We start from the raw sequence: 14,589 nt of genomic DNA on the forward strand, positions 1-14,589 counted from the left end.
GAAGAATTCCCTGCTCCTCTGTGTTCCTCATCAAGGCTAAAGAAGAGAAGTGGCCTTCTCCTTTGTGCTGTATGCTGGGAGAACACCAAACAAACCTTTCATCCAAGGCCTCCATCCACTGACCTTCACAAATCCTGACACCCCTAGTTATGAACATCCCTTGTTGCTTGATAGCTGTGTCTTGCTGAACTCCAAATGTGTAAATCAGGATCCTTTTATCCTTAAGCAGGGGGACAGCAAAGCCATGCACTGACGCACAGGTGGTGCCACCCAAGCCTGTCTGCATGCCAGGGGAGCTGCTGGGCTCTGCTGGCACCATGGCTACAGCACTTCCAGCCATCCAGCTGCTTCAGCCATCTTTGGCCTCTGCCTGTGCAGTAGTTAAGTACTGTAATTGTGCACCTGAAGGCTAAGGGTCCCACTCCAGGAGCTGTGAGGCCAGGTGGGTGTCCCAGTGATTTGCTCCAGCCCCCCACAGCAAACCAGTGCAGAGCAGCAGCTTACACTCACATTCCTGACAGGAGGTGAACCCCTTCCTATCAACTGCTCAGGGCAGTGAGCAGCACTTTATATTTAGTCCACACTGATCTAAATTTACCTCACAGCCTCCTAAGGCTGTGAGCCTGCACACAGCTTAAGAGCCTGCCACAAAGGTTATCTGGAAGCTCACTCTTGCCCAGATAAAGCTCTCCTAACAGAGGCAGCTTTGACAGAAAGCAGGGAGGCATTTCAGATATGCTTTCCTGCCTGAGTGTTCATCCAAAAGCCTTAGAACTTTGCTTCCAGGAGGAGGGAAGGGCTTGCAATTGCTTCAGAGCTGCAAACCAGAAGCAATCTCATTTCCACTGGTGCCATTGGTCTCACTGGCATCAGTGGGGTGGCAAAGCTGCAAAGCCAAGGTGAGTCCAACCGGAGACTCCTTCCTTTCACCAGTAGCCATCAGAGATGGATTGCAATGCAGCTGAGCTGAGCTCTTTTATGATGCAGGACATACAAGAAGAGAAAGCCAACAAGCTTTATAGGCTGGAAAAATTACCAGGCAGCTCAGGTTCTCAACAGAATTGGGGAGGTTTAGTGCTTTGTCCAGACTGAGATATCTCCAGAGGTCCAGAGCTCCAGGGAGTGATGAGTTCCTGTCTTAGGAACAGAAATCTCTATTTTGAAATTCACAGGTGGAAGCTCTCGAAACCAAAGCCATTTTCCAACCTCTGGGTGCACAGCACAGCTTCTTGCTCTGTTCTCTTCTTAAGCCTGAGAGCTCTCTCTGGCTCTGTGTCCTTGCAGGCACAGCTTTGTGTTCAGATGCAGAGCTCATCACCGTCTGCTCTGCTCAGCACCTGACCGGTAATAGCCACAAGGAAACTGCCAGAAAAACTGTCCCCTTGTCTGTCAGAAATGCTTTTTCTCCTGGCCACTTTGCTTCAGATCACTACCTGAGGGTCTGAACCTACCATGAGGTTACTGATCAGTATGCAATGATCACAAGATCACAGGCTCACAGGATGCTAGGGGTTGGAAGGAACCTCCGGAGATCATCGAGTGCAACCCCACTGCCAGAGCAGGACCAGAGAATCCAGCACAGGTCACACAGGAACACATCCAGACAGGGCTGGAAGGAGGAGACAAGGAGGAGGAGACTCCACAACCTGCCTGGACAGTCTGCTCCAGTGCTCTTTGATCCTCATAGCGAAGAAGATCCTCCTCATGTTGAGGTGGAACCTCCTGTGCTGGAGTTTATGTCCATTGCCCCTTGTCTTATCCCAGGGTGCAACTGAGAAGATGGTGCTGTCCATGCTGAAACACTCAGCAGGGAGGATCATGTAAGAGACCCTTTTTCCCAAGAATTCAGACAGAAGAAAAATTAAATATCAACTGAAATCTTTCAGGCTCCTTTAAATATTAGCCCAAGTTTGAGGATAAAATTCAAGCCAGTTACACCTATTCGTCAGTCACTGCTTAGAGTTCATTAAAAATAAAAATAAAATAAAATGAAATAATAAATAAAATAAAGTAAAATAATACATAAAATCAATTAAAATAATAAATAAATTAATATATAAAAATAAATAAAATAAAATAATAAATGACTAAAATAATAAAAGAAATAAATAAGATAAATTAAATAATAATTAAAATTAAATTAATAAAATAATAACATAATAAATAAAATAAAACAAAATACATAATAAAATAATATAAATAAAATAATAAATAAAAATATAAATTAAAATAGTAATTAAATAAAATTAATAAAATAAAATAATAAAGAAATAAATACACTAAAACAAAATAGATAATAAATATAATAATATAAATAAAATAAAATAATAATTAAATTAATAAAATGAAATAAAAATAAAAATAATAAGTAAAGTCAATAAGATAAATTAATGAAATAAAATAAAAATAAAAATAATAAGTAAAATAAAATAAAATAAAATAAAATAAAATAAAATAAAATAAAATAAAATAAAATAAAATAAAATAAAATAAAATAAAATAAAATAAAATAAAATAAAATAAAATAAAAGTCAGTGCAAGCTTCTAACAGTTATAACCATCACTCAGAAAGGATGAAAGTGTCCTTTTATAAACACAGAACTCTGCAAAATACCACACAGGGCACCACAGCCCCTCTGCTTCTCTTCCCTCATTTCCTGGCAGTGGCTGGCCATAGGAAATAAATAGAAAAATGGCATTAATCTGCTGTTGTATTTCACCCCAAAGCCTTTTTCCTTAATATTTCCTCACTGCAAAGGCTGTAAAATTAAGAAGCTTGTGGCTTGTATGAAGCTCAATAAGAGGGATGATTCATCTCTAGAAGAAATGTTTGGACATTAAAAAAAAAAAAAAAAAAGAAAGAAACCCAACCAAGAGGAAGACTGAAGAAGTGAGGTTTGCTCTCACACAGCTCCCCTCGTGCAGAGCCTCCACCACCACCTGACTCAGCTCACCTTTGCACTGCTGAGCCTCCATCAGACCACTCACTCCTCTTCCAGGCTTCCCTGACACGTCTGAGGTATGGCCCTGGACGGCTTCTTCATACCAGCTGATGAGCTGTGCCTCAATTCAGCGTGGCTCAGGCTGCACCCTGGCACTGAGACCCACTGGCACCACCTCTCGCTATCCGTGTCATTAAGCTCCCCTAGCCTACAAGGGGCCAGCCTGCCTTCTGGCAGTCACTAGCTCCTGAGTTACTCCCTGAGTTGGCCGCAAGCTGTTATCTTCTGTGGGTCACCAGTGTGCTGTTCTTGGGCTGTTGCAGCAATAGCAACCAGACAGGCAGGTGCCCATGCCCCGGAGCCTTCCCCTGGCACCACTTAATTCCCTCCCATGGATGTATCCATTTGCTCAGCTCAGGCTTTCCAAAGTTCCTAAGCTTGTCACATCTCTGAAAAGCAGAGAAGATTTCAAACAGCTTCCCCAATCTGATTACCTTCTTCATGGTCAGGGCAAAGCTTCCCCCCAAGCAGTAAATAAAGACATAGAATGAGAGAATTGTTAGGGTTGGAAGGGACCTCAAGGCTCAGCCAGTTCCAAACCCCCTGCCATGCCCAGGGACACCTCACACTACAGCAGGTTGCTCACAGCCACATCCAGCCTGGCTGCAAAAACCTCCAGGCATGAGGCTTCCACCACCTCCCTGGGCAACCTCTGCCAGTGTCTCACCACCCTCCTGGGGAAGAATTTCTTCCTCACATCCAATCTGAATCTCCCCATTTCTAGTTTTGTTCCATTCCCCCCAGTCCTATCACTCCCTGACACCCTCAAAAGTCCCTCCCCAATTTTCTTGCATTATTTGTAGACACAAACAAGAAGGTGACTGCTCTGGAGCCTGAGCTCATCACTGATTGGATTTTGAACAGCTTCAGGAGTTTTAAAGCAAGGCACAACGAAGGCCTGCAGAAACAATCAGAGTCTGACATTTGTGCACGTGGTCCTGACGTGTCCCCATCACTAGACAAGAAGAGCTAAGCCCAGGAGAAGAGAGACCCAGAGATGTGAATTTGCTATGGAAATAGTGTCACATGTGACTGCAAGAGACCAGTTAATGAACAGCCCTTGTCAGATCACCTGCAAAAACCACCTCTGGGTGTCCCCCTGGCCTGTGCCAGGCATGAACTAAAACACAGAGAAGTTAACTCATCCTCATTCAGTGGTGGGGAGGAGTGGTTTTCAGGAGGTCACCAGTGTTAACTTTCTGTTCCTCAGTAGCTCCATCTCTTTGTGTTTCTGCTGACATTCCCTGAGATGCAAAGATAGGGAGGATCTTCTAAGAATACTGAGAAGCAGAGAAAGAGGCATCACAGCTCACAGGCCTGACACTGTGCTTTGATTTCTCATCTCCAGCCAAGGCAGTCTGCAGCTCTCTTCCCATGAAGCAATGGCTGGCAGTGCCATACAGATGGATTTCTGTGGCAGTGATGCAGCATTATCAAGCAATCCCTCCACAAATAAGGATCACAGCCACCAGAAGCCTTAGCAACTGCCCAGGAGAAATCTAGAGAGGAGTAAACGTCAAAGTGAGGCACTTTAATTAAACCTCCAATATAGCTGAAAGCCAGTTTGGGAGAGAAATTGCTAGATTCTGAGAACACATTAGATGACTACAGGAATCCATTCCAAGGGAAGTGAGAATTTGTGCTCTTAATGGAGGGGAAAAAATCCTTTTAATTGGAAAATGACAGTGGCAGTGGTGACACATAAAGTGTCTGATTTGGCAAATAATTGGTTGGTCTCAGCTGCACCACCAGATCAGCACAGATTCAGAATAAGGATAGAAATGAAAGTTTTCCAGGATCACAGAAGAAGTGATCCTGGGCAGGGTCTGACTTGACAGCAGCCCTGAAGAAAAGGCCTTGGGGGGTGCTGGGGGATGAGAAGCTCAACAGGAGCCAGCAGTGAGCACTTGCAGCCCAGAAAGCCAACCACAGCCTGGGCTGCAGCAAGAGAAGTGTGGCCAGCAGGGCCAGGGAGGGGATTCTCCTCCTCTGCTCCGCTCTGCTGAGACCACACCTGGAGCTCTGTGTCCAGATCTGGAGCTTCTAGTACAAGAGGGATCTGGAAGTGCTGGAAGGTGTCTAGAGAAGGACCATGAGGATGATCAGAGGTCTGGAACTACTCTGCTATGGAGACAGACTGAGAGAGTTGGGGTTGTTCAGTCTGGAGAAGAGAAGGCTTCTTGTGGAGACCTTCTTGTGGCCTTTCAGTATCTGAAGGGGGCTACAAGAAAGCTGAGGAGGGACTTTTAAGGGTGTCAGGTAGGGATAGGACTGGGGGGAATGGGTCAAAACTAGAAATGGGTAGATTCAGATTGGCTGTTAGGAAGAAATTCTTCCCCATGAGGGTGGTGAGACACTGGCAGAGGTTGCCCAGGGAGGTGGTGGAAGCCTCATGCCTGGAGGTTTTTGCAGCCAGGCTGGATGTGGCTGTGAGCAACCTGCTGTGGTGTGAGGTGTCCCTGGGCATGGCAGGGGGGTTGGAACTGGCTGAGCCTTGAGCTCCCTTCCAACCCTGACAATTCTATGGTTCTATGATTCTGTGATTCTCTTCTCCAGACTAAACAGCCCCAGGGCTCTCAGTCTCTCTTCCCAGGGGAGACACTCAAGTCCCCTAAGCATCCTCATGGCCCTCTGTTGGGACTCTCTCCAGCAGATCCCTGTCTCTCTTGACCTGGGGAGTCCAAAACTGGACACAGTATTCCAGGTGTGGTCTCGCTAGGGCAGAATAAGCTGTTTAAGGCTTCAGGGCAAATCCTCCCAGGACAGATTTTAGATTCCCCCTCACCTTCTCTCTCCCTCTTCCACCATAGGGGAAAAAAATAGGCAGGGGAAAGAAAAGGCATAGACAAAACAACTTACATGGCCTTGGAAGATCAAAAAGGTGATTTTTAACAAGAATTAATAGGTACTAAGGAAATATACAGAGAAAGTAAGGGAGGATATATACACAGAGATATATACAAGGGCGGACTTGTGTGTCTCTCTCTCTCTTCCTCTCTCCCCAGCTTAGCACATTGACAGAACACCCAGCCCCTGTTGCCATAGCCCAGCTTTGCTTTCCCCTCTGATTCACTGTCATGGTTTTAAAAGTCCTCTCCCTGTCTTGGCAAATTAGCACCAACCATCTCCTCAGTTTCCCTTGCTCCCACAGCCAGCCCTCCACCTGCTCTCCAGTGCCTTCTGCTCCTCCTTTCTCTTCTTTCTCTTCCCACATGCTCATGAAGCACTCCAGACCTTGCCTCCCCACTCACACTTTCCCATTGTAAAGTCTGTTCCCCTGGGCCATGGCACACCCCCACCTCCTCTTACCTCTGTCCCTCCTCTGCCCAGCCCAAGCAACACTCTTCACCCTGCATTTATTCCTTTCTCCTTCAGTTCTGCTACATCCCTAGCCCAAAACCCTCTACACCTCTATACTTCAGTTGAATCCCATGTCTTTAGAGCTGACACCCTCTCATCACCTTTGATTCACTTCAGCCAGTTTTTTCTTCCTCCATTGCACCCTTCCCAACTATCTCCTGGAGTACAAAATTTCACCAGCTCATTCTGAATTAAAACTGTCAGGTTTTCAAACCCCCTTCCATTCCAAGGCTTTTCTTCTCCATGTGCAGGACACATCAGCTGCCATATCCATTCCGAGCAGAGGAATATCTCCTTAGTTTCTTCCAAGCTTGGCACTCTTTCACTCCCTCTTCATTATTTTTGTTTCTCAATTTCTTCAGGATTCTCCACCTCACAAGACAAAACTAACCCCTCTTTGACCCCACTCTCCTCTCCACCAGTCATCCCACCCAACCCACCTTTTTGAGCTGCCTTTGTATTCTGCAGCTCTTCCAGTAGAGTTCAGTCTCAAGCCCTCTTTTTCCTATTTGCTTTCCTTTGCTCTCCAGTGAAGGAGCCACGTTTTCACCTAAGTCCCTCATGAATCCTTCCTCCCTAAAGCCAGAGCTCTCACCCTTTGTCACCCTCCCCAGCCTGCAATTCTGCTCCTCTCAGAGAGCTGCTCTCCACAGACTTTGACTCACCTATGTCTTTTCCCTCTAACTGCACTTTAACATACCTTCCAAAGGTATTTCCTCACTCTCCCCTCCAGTTTTCTACAGAAACCTTCTACACCTTGGCTCTGTCTCTGTTTCTTTTCATGTTGTCTCCAGTTAATTCATTTACAGATAATTATACAGATAACCAGATTCCAGATAATTTCATCTGCAAAGCAAACCAAATACCTGCTCCATGTCTCAGCCATCTGCTAACGAGTGGCAGGGTCAGAGTAGGGCTCATCAGCCTTTCCCTCTGACGTTTCCCCCTTTCTCTGTCACTATGGCAATACTACTGTCCTGCCTCTTCTCCAGCTCCTCAGGTCTGCAGCCTTGGCACAGCCTCTAGCTGAGTCCCCAGCTCACTCTTGCTCCTTCTTTTTTACCTTACAGCTGCAAGTTAGTCACTTTTATACTCACTCATAGCCTAAAACACTACTCCAGGCTCTCACCATGGCCCTTCCTGGCTAACATCATCTTCTACACATTTGTCACATGCAGCATTGCTACCTATTCCCATTCAGCCCGGGGAACTTCCCTCGCCCTTTGCCTGGAGCATGTGATTCCACTTTTCACAGCCTTCCCCCTCTTCATTCACACCAAACATCAGATCCTTGCCTTCCTCCTTCACAGCTTGTCTCTGCAGCATTTATCATCTTTTGTGTACTATCAGTGACAGTAGCATTTAACACCTGTTCCCACAGACACTTGGCAGGAACAGGCATTCAGGGCCAAAACCAGAAGAGAGGGGAGTTAATGTCCCTTGCATGAAGCCACCAGGGTGTGCCCAGGCAGTGGCAGAGACACTTACCAGCCTGCCTTTGCTGCTAAGGAAGGGAATGGACTTTGCCTGGGGAGCAAAAAGCTTAATTCATGCAAGACAAAGAAGAATCCCTTCTGAATTGTCCCCTCAGCAGATGGCAGTGTAGGGTGAAGGTAGAGCCCAGGAGCCAGAGGCAAAGAGCTACCAGGTTGACTTGGCACCCTGGTTCTGTGCCCAGTCATAAAATAGCACAGAACCAGAATCACAGAAGCATTTAGGTTGGAAAAGACCCTAAGGATCACCTAAGTCCAACCAATAAGCAATATCCATCAGAAGTATTCCTCAAAAGCCAGAGATGGAAATGACTGAAACTCAAAAGGTTGGTGGGTAGCAGAGAGCTGAGGTGCAGGATTCTGTGTCAGAGTATTCCCAGAAGGCCAATGGGGTCCTGGGGTGCATTCAGAGGAGTGTGTCCAGCAGATCCAGGGACATTCTCCTCCCCCTCTACTCCACCCTGGTGAGACCTCACCTGGAATATTACACCCAGTTTTGGACTCCCCAGTTCAGGAGGGACAAGGATCTGCTGGAGAGAGTCCAAGGGAGAGCTCCCAGGATGCTGAAGGGACTGCAGCACTGTCCAGTGAGCAGAGACTGACAGCGCTGTAGCTGTTCAGTCTGGAGAAGAGAAGACTGAGAGGGGATTTAATAAATGTTCATAAATATTTGAAGGCTGGGAGTCAGGAGGGAGGGGACAGGCTCTGCTCAGTTGCACCCTGGGATAGGGCAAGAGGTAATGGATAGAAACTACAGCACAGGAGGTTCCACCTCAACATGAGGAGGAACTTCTTCCCTGTGAGGGTCCCAGAGCACTGGAACAGGCTGCCCAGAGAGGTTGTGGAGTCTCCTTCTCTGGAGACTTTCCAGCTCTGTTTGGATGTGTTCCTGTGTGACCTGTGCTGGATTCTCTGGTCCTGCTCTGGCAGGGGGGTTGGACTCAATGATCTTCGAAGGTCCCTTCCAACTCCTAACATCCTATGATCCTATGCCAAACTGTCTCCAGACACTCAGATGAACAGCTCAGCACAGCCAGCAGGAAAGTTTTGTCCAGAGTCAGAGCTGAGTCACCTTCTGCCACTGAAATCATCTTAATGAAAGTGCTCTCCAATGCAGCTGGCCTCTCAGCCTCCCAGGCTTGCTTTGCACTGTTCTCCTAGAGATGTTCACCAAAGGCTGTCACCAGTCATGAGTGACTTCATGAGGTGGCTAAGACTCAATTCACGCCACACCCTGTCCCCTCATTCCTCCCTCCTTACTCAGATCAGTGCTACTCACCTGCCTGTACTTCTGTCTCTGCTGCACACCTGGGGAGACTTTAGAGTCCAGGTTTGAGAGCATTTTCCCCTCATCCTCTAGGCTCAGTATGAAACATAGAAACATTCAGCCTACAAGAAAGCTGGGGAGGGACTTTTTAGGATATCAGGTAGTGACAGGACTAGAGGGAATGGAACAAAGCTGAAAGTGGAGAGATTCAGACTGGACGTGAGGAAGAAGTTCTTCACCGTGAGAATGGTGAGAGCCTGGAATGGGTTGTCCAGGGAGGTGGTTGAGGCCCCATCCCTGGAGGTGTTTAAGGCCAGGCTGGATGAGGCTCTGGCCAGCCTGATGTAGTGTGAGGTGTCCCTGCCCATGGCAGGGGGGTTGGAACTAGATGATCCTTGTGGTCCCTTCCAACCCTGACTGATTCTACAATTCTATGAAAAAACCCTCAGGACCACCAAGTCCAACCATTAACCCTACTCTACAAGGGTCACCCCTAAATCGTAGCCCCAAGCACCACATCCAAGCCACCTTTAAACACATCCAGGGTTGGTGATTCCACCACCTCCCTGGGCAGCACATTCCAATGCCTGACCACTCTTGCTGGGGAAAACATTTTCCTGCTGTCCAGTCTAAACCTCCCCAGCCATATGAAGCTTTTACACTCATAAATGACAGCACCTGAGAATTCAGCTACCTCATCTTTAGATGCATGCAGATATAAACATACTGAGAGCTAAAGATGACCATTTGACCTTGGGAAGTTTCTGGCATCAGCTCTGAATTGGTTTCCCTGTGACTGGCCCCTCAATAGCAACCTGTCTGGGCAGTTGGTTTAAAAAGCGTCCCTCACAGAAACAGGCATTGTGTCCAAACACAGACTAAACCAACCTCAAAGATTTGCCCTCCTTCACTTATGATCTGTTTCAGCAACTACATTTCTTTCTAGTATGTCAGAACAGACCAAAAAACAAAAACAAAAACAAAACAAAACAAAACAAAAAAGGGAAAAAAAGATTGTCCAAGGGCTGTGCTTTTCAGGCAGAGGAGCCCAGGCTGTTCCTGGGAGCAATCAAAAACTCACATCGAGTTGCTTATTAACCCATACTTGCTCAAAAGGAGAAGAAAATGAGCAAATCTCCCTCTCCAGCTTCAAACTCTGCCTTGGACAGGGTTGCAAAGCAAGGTGCAGCCCGAGCCCTGGCCATCTGTGCTGCTGAGCAAAACCAGGTGTCAGGCACTGCAGCTCATGGGGGACACCAGGCCAGTCCCTTTCTGCCAGCCCTGAGTGGAACTTGCTGGCAAAGAGCAGGACCTCAGCCACCCAGCACCACTCCTGCTTCGTGCTGCAGGCACTCCTGCTGGCTGTGGTCGTGCTGGTTTGAAACAGTGGGGTTAGGTTTCTCTTCAACTTTACAGGGCAACCAGAAAGATTTGTCTGCAATTTAGCATGGAAAGCAAAGGGGCAGGGGCAGGGGACCACCAGCATTAGACTGCTGGCACGAACCTATCTTCCACCACCTTCAGAAGAGAACCCGGAGAGCCTCCCTGCAAAGATCCTTTCAGCAGCTGAGCCCTCAGGCCTCTTCTCGTGACTGCCACAGGTTGTCACCTAATTAGCACGGCGTGTTTAATTAGTGCATGCAGCCTGGGGTTGTATTGGGTCTGAAATCACCCCAAACCCACCCCGTGCAAACTGCAGTGACAAAGGGAATTGTGCCTTCTTCCAGGCAGCAAGTTGTGATGGCAACAGACCGCAGGCAAAACGGTTGGAAACAAGAGAGGGGGCGACAAAAATATACAGGAAAGCGAAACAGAGAGAGACTGAAGGAAGGGAAGGAGTTAACCAGCTGCTTCTCGGGGACGCTAACTACTGAAGGAAGATTTGGGGGCATTAGCAGAGCTAACGTTTGTGGAATGTGAAGCAGCCCTGGCATCGCTCAGCTCAATACCACAATCGATCCTCTCTGAAATGCAGGAGAACCGAAGAAGGTCGTTGCTTGGTGTAATCAGGGTCCTCTCGGTAGTGCCTCCCCACGGACTCCTGGCTGATGGTTTCTTATGGAGGGCTGACAACTTTGCTGCTTAATGAACACCAAGGTTTCCTCAGGTCAATGGGAAGATGATGGGGAAAGAGATATTTCCAGGTCCCACGCTCATTAGAGCCTGCAATCTGCAGCAGTTTTCCTCACGCAAGCAGGTCAGGCTCAGCCAGATCAGACCTTCCCACTCACCATCCACCTGGGTCAATGTGGAGGTGCTGCCGTGTGAGGGCCTTGCCTGGCCCTTCCATCTTGCCTTGACAGAGCCGGAATTTATTTCCCCAGGGGCATGGTCCGGGGGCTGCTGCTAATGGCAGCGTTTCTTCAAGGAGCTTCAGCCAAGCTGTCACTGAGGGGCTGCTCGTTGGCTTTATTTATCTGCTTATATTGGAAGTTGCTTCACATTTATTGTCTGCAGTGGTATTGTGTGACCTCAGAGACCTCTGAAAATTAAGAACACTTTATTAATGTGAATGTGAGCACCTCGTCTGTTTCCCTTGTTTGTGCAGCTCCAGCACGGGGCAGGGGGGTGGGGGGATGTTGTCTGAGGCTGAGCTCCCAGTTGCTATGGCAATACAAGTGATAAATAAATAGTAAAAAAATTATGCATGGGAATGAAGTATTCTGATTAGGTAAGCATGCTCTCTGGAGCAGTAGTAGCAGCACTTCCTACAGATTACTGTTTCTGAGCAGCGTTTCACTGCTGGGGTGCCCCAAAACCCTGGGGGACGATGTCAGGGCTTGTAAGTGCTGTAGGGTGGGAATGGCTCCAGCACAGGAGCTGCAGTGCTGGTCATGGCTTCATCTCTCTGTCGTCAGAGGTGTGCCCAGCACAGAATGTGTGCCTGAGTGTGTGTGAGGGCACCTGCATGACATGCAAGGAGCCAGGCATGCCCAGACCAGTGAGAGTGCACATGTGAAGGACAAGCAGAGCTCCAGGGGCTCCTCTCCCTCACCATGACCATCATGTTCCCACTCTTATTCAGAGGAAATTTTTTTTATGCTCCTCCAGCTGTGCAAGGAGGACAGAAAATAGCTCTAATTTGCATTTCCCCTTGCTTTAAAGAATGTTTTTATTGATCACATAAGGAAGAGTTAAACTCATCTTAGCCGAGATACAATTTTGCAACACAAAGCTGTAGATCAAGAGTTGTTATCTGAAAAAAATAACAAAAAACAAACAGCAGAACTGATGTGTCTTGAACAGTGTCAGAACTACAGGATTTTCCTCTCTACGCTCTTCCTGAATGTCCACTAATCTGCATTTCCATGGAAGATAGACCTGAGCTCTGGAAACTGAACCCATGCAGAAAAGCAGCTGGCTGCCCCCCGGTTTGCAGGGAAGATCACAAATATTGCTGAAATATGAAGTGTCTGAAGAGTTGTTTCCCTCTTGTTAATAAATAAATAAATGCCATTTACTCTTCTGGGTGCTTAAGCTCACACAAGCAGATGCTTGCATGTGAGTGTGTGCTGATCACAGGCTCATAGGATGTTAGGGGTTGGAAGGAACCTCCAGAGATCAAGTCCAAGCTCCCCCCTGCCAAAGCAGGACCAGAGAATCCAGCACAGGTCACACAGGAACACATCCAGGTGGGTTTGGAAAGTCTCCACAGAAGGAGACTCCACAACCTCTCTGGGCAGCCTGTTCCAGTGCGCTGTGACCCTCACACTGAAGAAGATCCTCCTCATGTTGAGGTGGAATCTCCTGTGTTGGAGTTTCTATCCATTGCCTCTTGGCCTGTCTCAGGGTGCAACTGAGCAGAGCCTGTCCCCTCCCTCCTGATCACACAGAAACTGCTGCTACCTTCATTTATGAAATAAGGAAATAGAAACTTCCCTTCTTGAGCAGTGACAGGTGCGTCTGACCACCTCCAGCAGCTCCACTGGTCCTGGCAATGCTTAAGCATATTCCTGCCTGTTGGCAAGTTTCTAGACTGGATGGGGAAAAGATGAAATGTTGAGAATAGAGAGCATAAACATGACTGGCTTGCAAACAAAAAGGAAGGTTAACTCCACAGGGCTCAGAGGTAGCACAGAGAACCTGATGGTGCTGTGCAGCTATAAAAGAGAATTTGTGTTTATAAAGTCAGACCTTGACAAATGCAGTCAATAACTCCATGCATCTTCATTGCAGCCCATCCAACCACACACAGCAGTAACACAACCCCTAGCACATGGGGATTGCAGTGGCTTGCTGCTGCCCAGGCTCTGGTTGGCTTTCTGGGCTGCAAGTGCTCACTGCTGGCTCCTGTTGAGCTTCTCATCCCCCAGCACCCCCAAGGCCTTTTCTTCAGGTCTGCTCTCAAGCCCTCTCACTGGCTTCTGCCTAGCACTGTGTCCAGAGGGGACATTGCTGGTGACACTCAGGTGACACCCTGTACAGAAGCAGCTGAGGTAATATCTGGTTAGCCAGATATTTGGTTATGTCAGGGCTTTAGGCATTCAGGTTCTGCCTGCAGAACCTTGACATCTAGCAGGTCAAAGAGAGGCACTGGAGAACTTGAAGCATCTGTACTGCTGGGTGGGAGGTACATGAACACAGTGATGCCTCAGGCACCAAGCCATCTCTTACTCCTGGTGGCTCCAGCACTCAATGTCAGAGCCTAGGATATGTCTACCCCCAACCTGCCAAGCACATTTATCATGATAAACACAATGATCCAGGAGCAGCAGCTGCCCAGCAGCTTGTCCCCTGCCTTCTCTCAGACCAGAGACAAGCTGCTTGCTAACAGCAGTAACCTGAGGCATGCTTCCAGTGCCAACTTCAATCCAAAACTGAGAGTCTTCTGGCATATTTAGGGTGCCAGGTAGTGATAGGACTGGGGGGAATGGAGCAAAAATAGAAATGAGCCACCAGTGTGCACCTGCAGGCCAGAAAGCCAACCAGAGCCTGGACTGCAGCAAGAGAAGTGTGGCCAGCAGGGCCAGGGAGGTGATTCTCCCCCTCTGCTCAGCTCTGCTGAGACCACACCTGGAGTACTGCATCCAGTTCTGGAGCCTCTATTGCAAGAAGGATCTGGAGGTGCTGAAGGTGTCCAGAGAAGGGCCATGAGGATGAGCAGAGGGCTGGAGCACCTCTCCTATGAGGACAGACTGAGAGAGTTGGTGTTGTGCAGTCTGGAGAGGAGAAGGCTCCCAGGAGACCTTCTTGTGGCCTTCCAGTATCTGAAGGGGGCTCCAAGAAAGCTGGGGAGGGACTTTTGAGGGTGTCAGGGAGTGATAGGACTGGGGGGAGTGGAACAAAACTAGAAATGGGGAGATTCAGATTGGATGTTAGGAAGAAGTTCTTCTCCATGAGGGTGGTGAGACACTGGCAGAGGTTGCCCAGGGAGGTGGTGGAAGCCTCATGCCTGGAGGTTTTTGCAGCCAGGCTGGATGTGGCTGTGAGCAACCTGCTGTAGTGTGAGGTGTCCCTGGGCATGGCA

This window comes from Indicator indicator, chromosome 6 (genome assembly GCF_027791375.1).
Source record: "Indicator indicator isolate 239-I01 chromosome 6, UM_Iind_1.1, whole genome shotgun sequence".
In the NCBI taxonomy this organism is placed as follows: Eukaryota; Metazoa; Chordata; class Aves; order Piciformes; family Indicatoridae; genus Indicator; species Indicator indicator.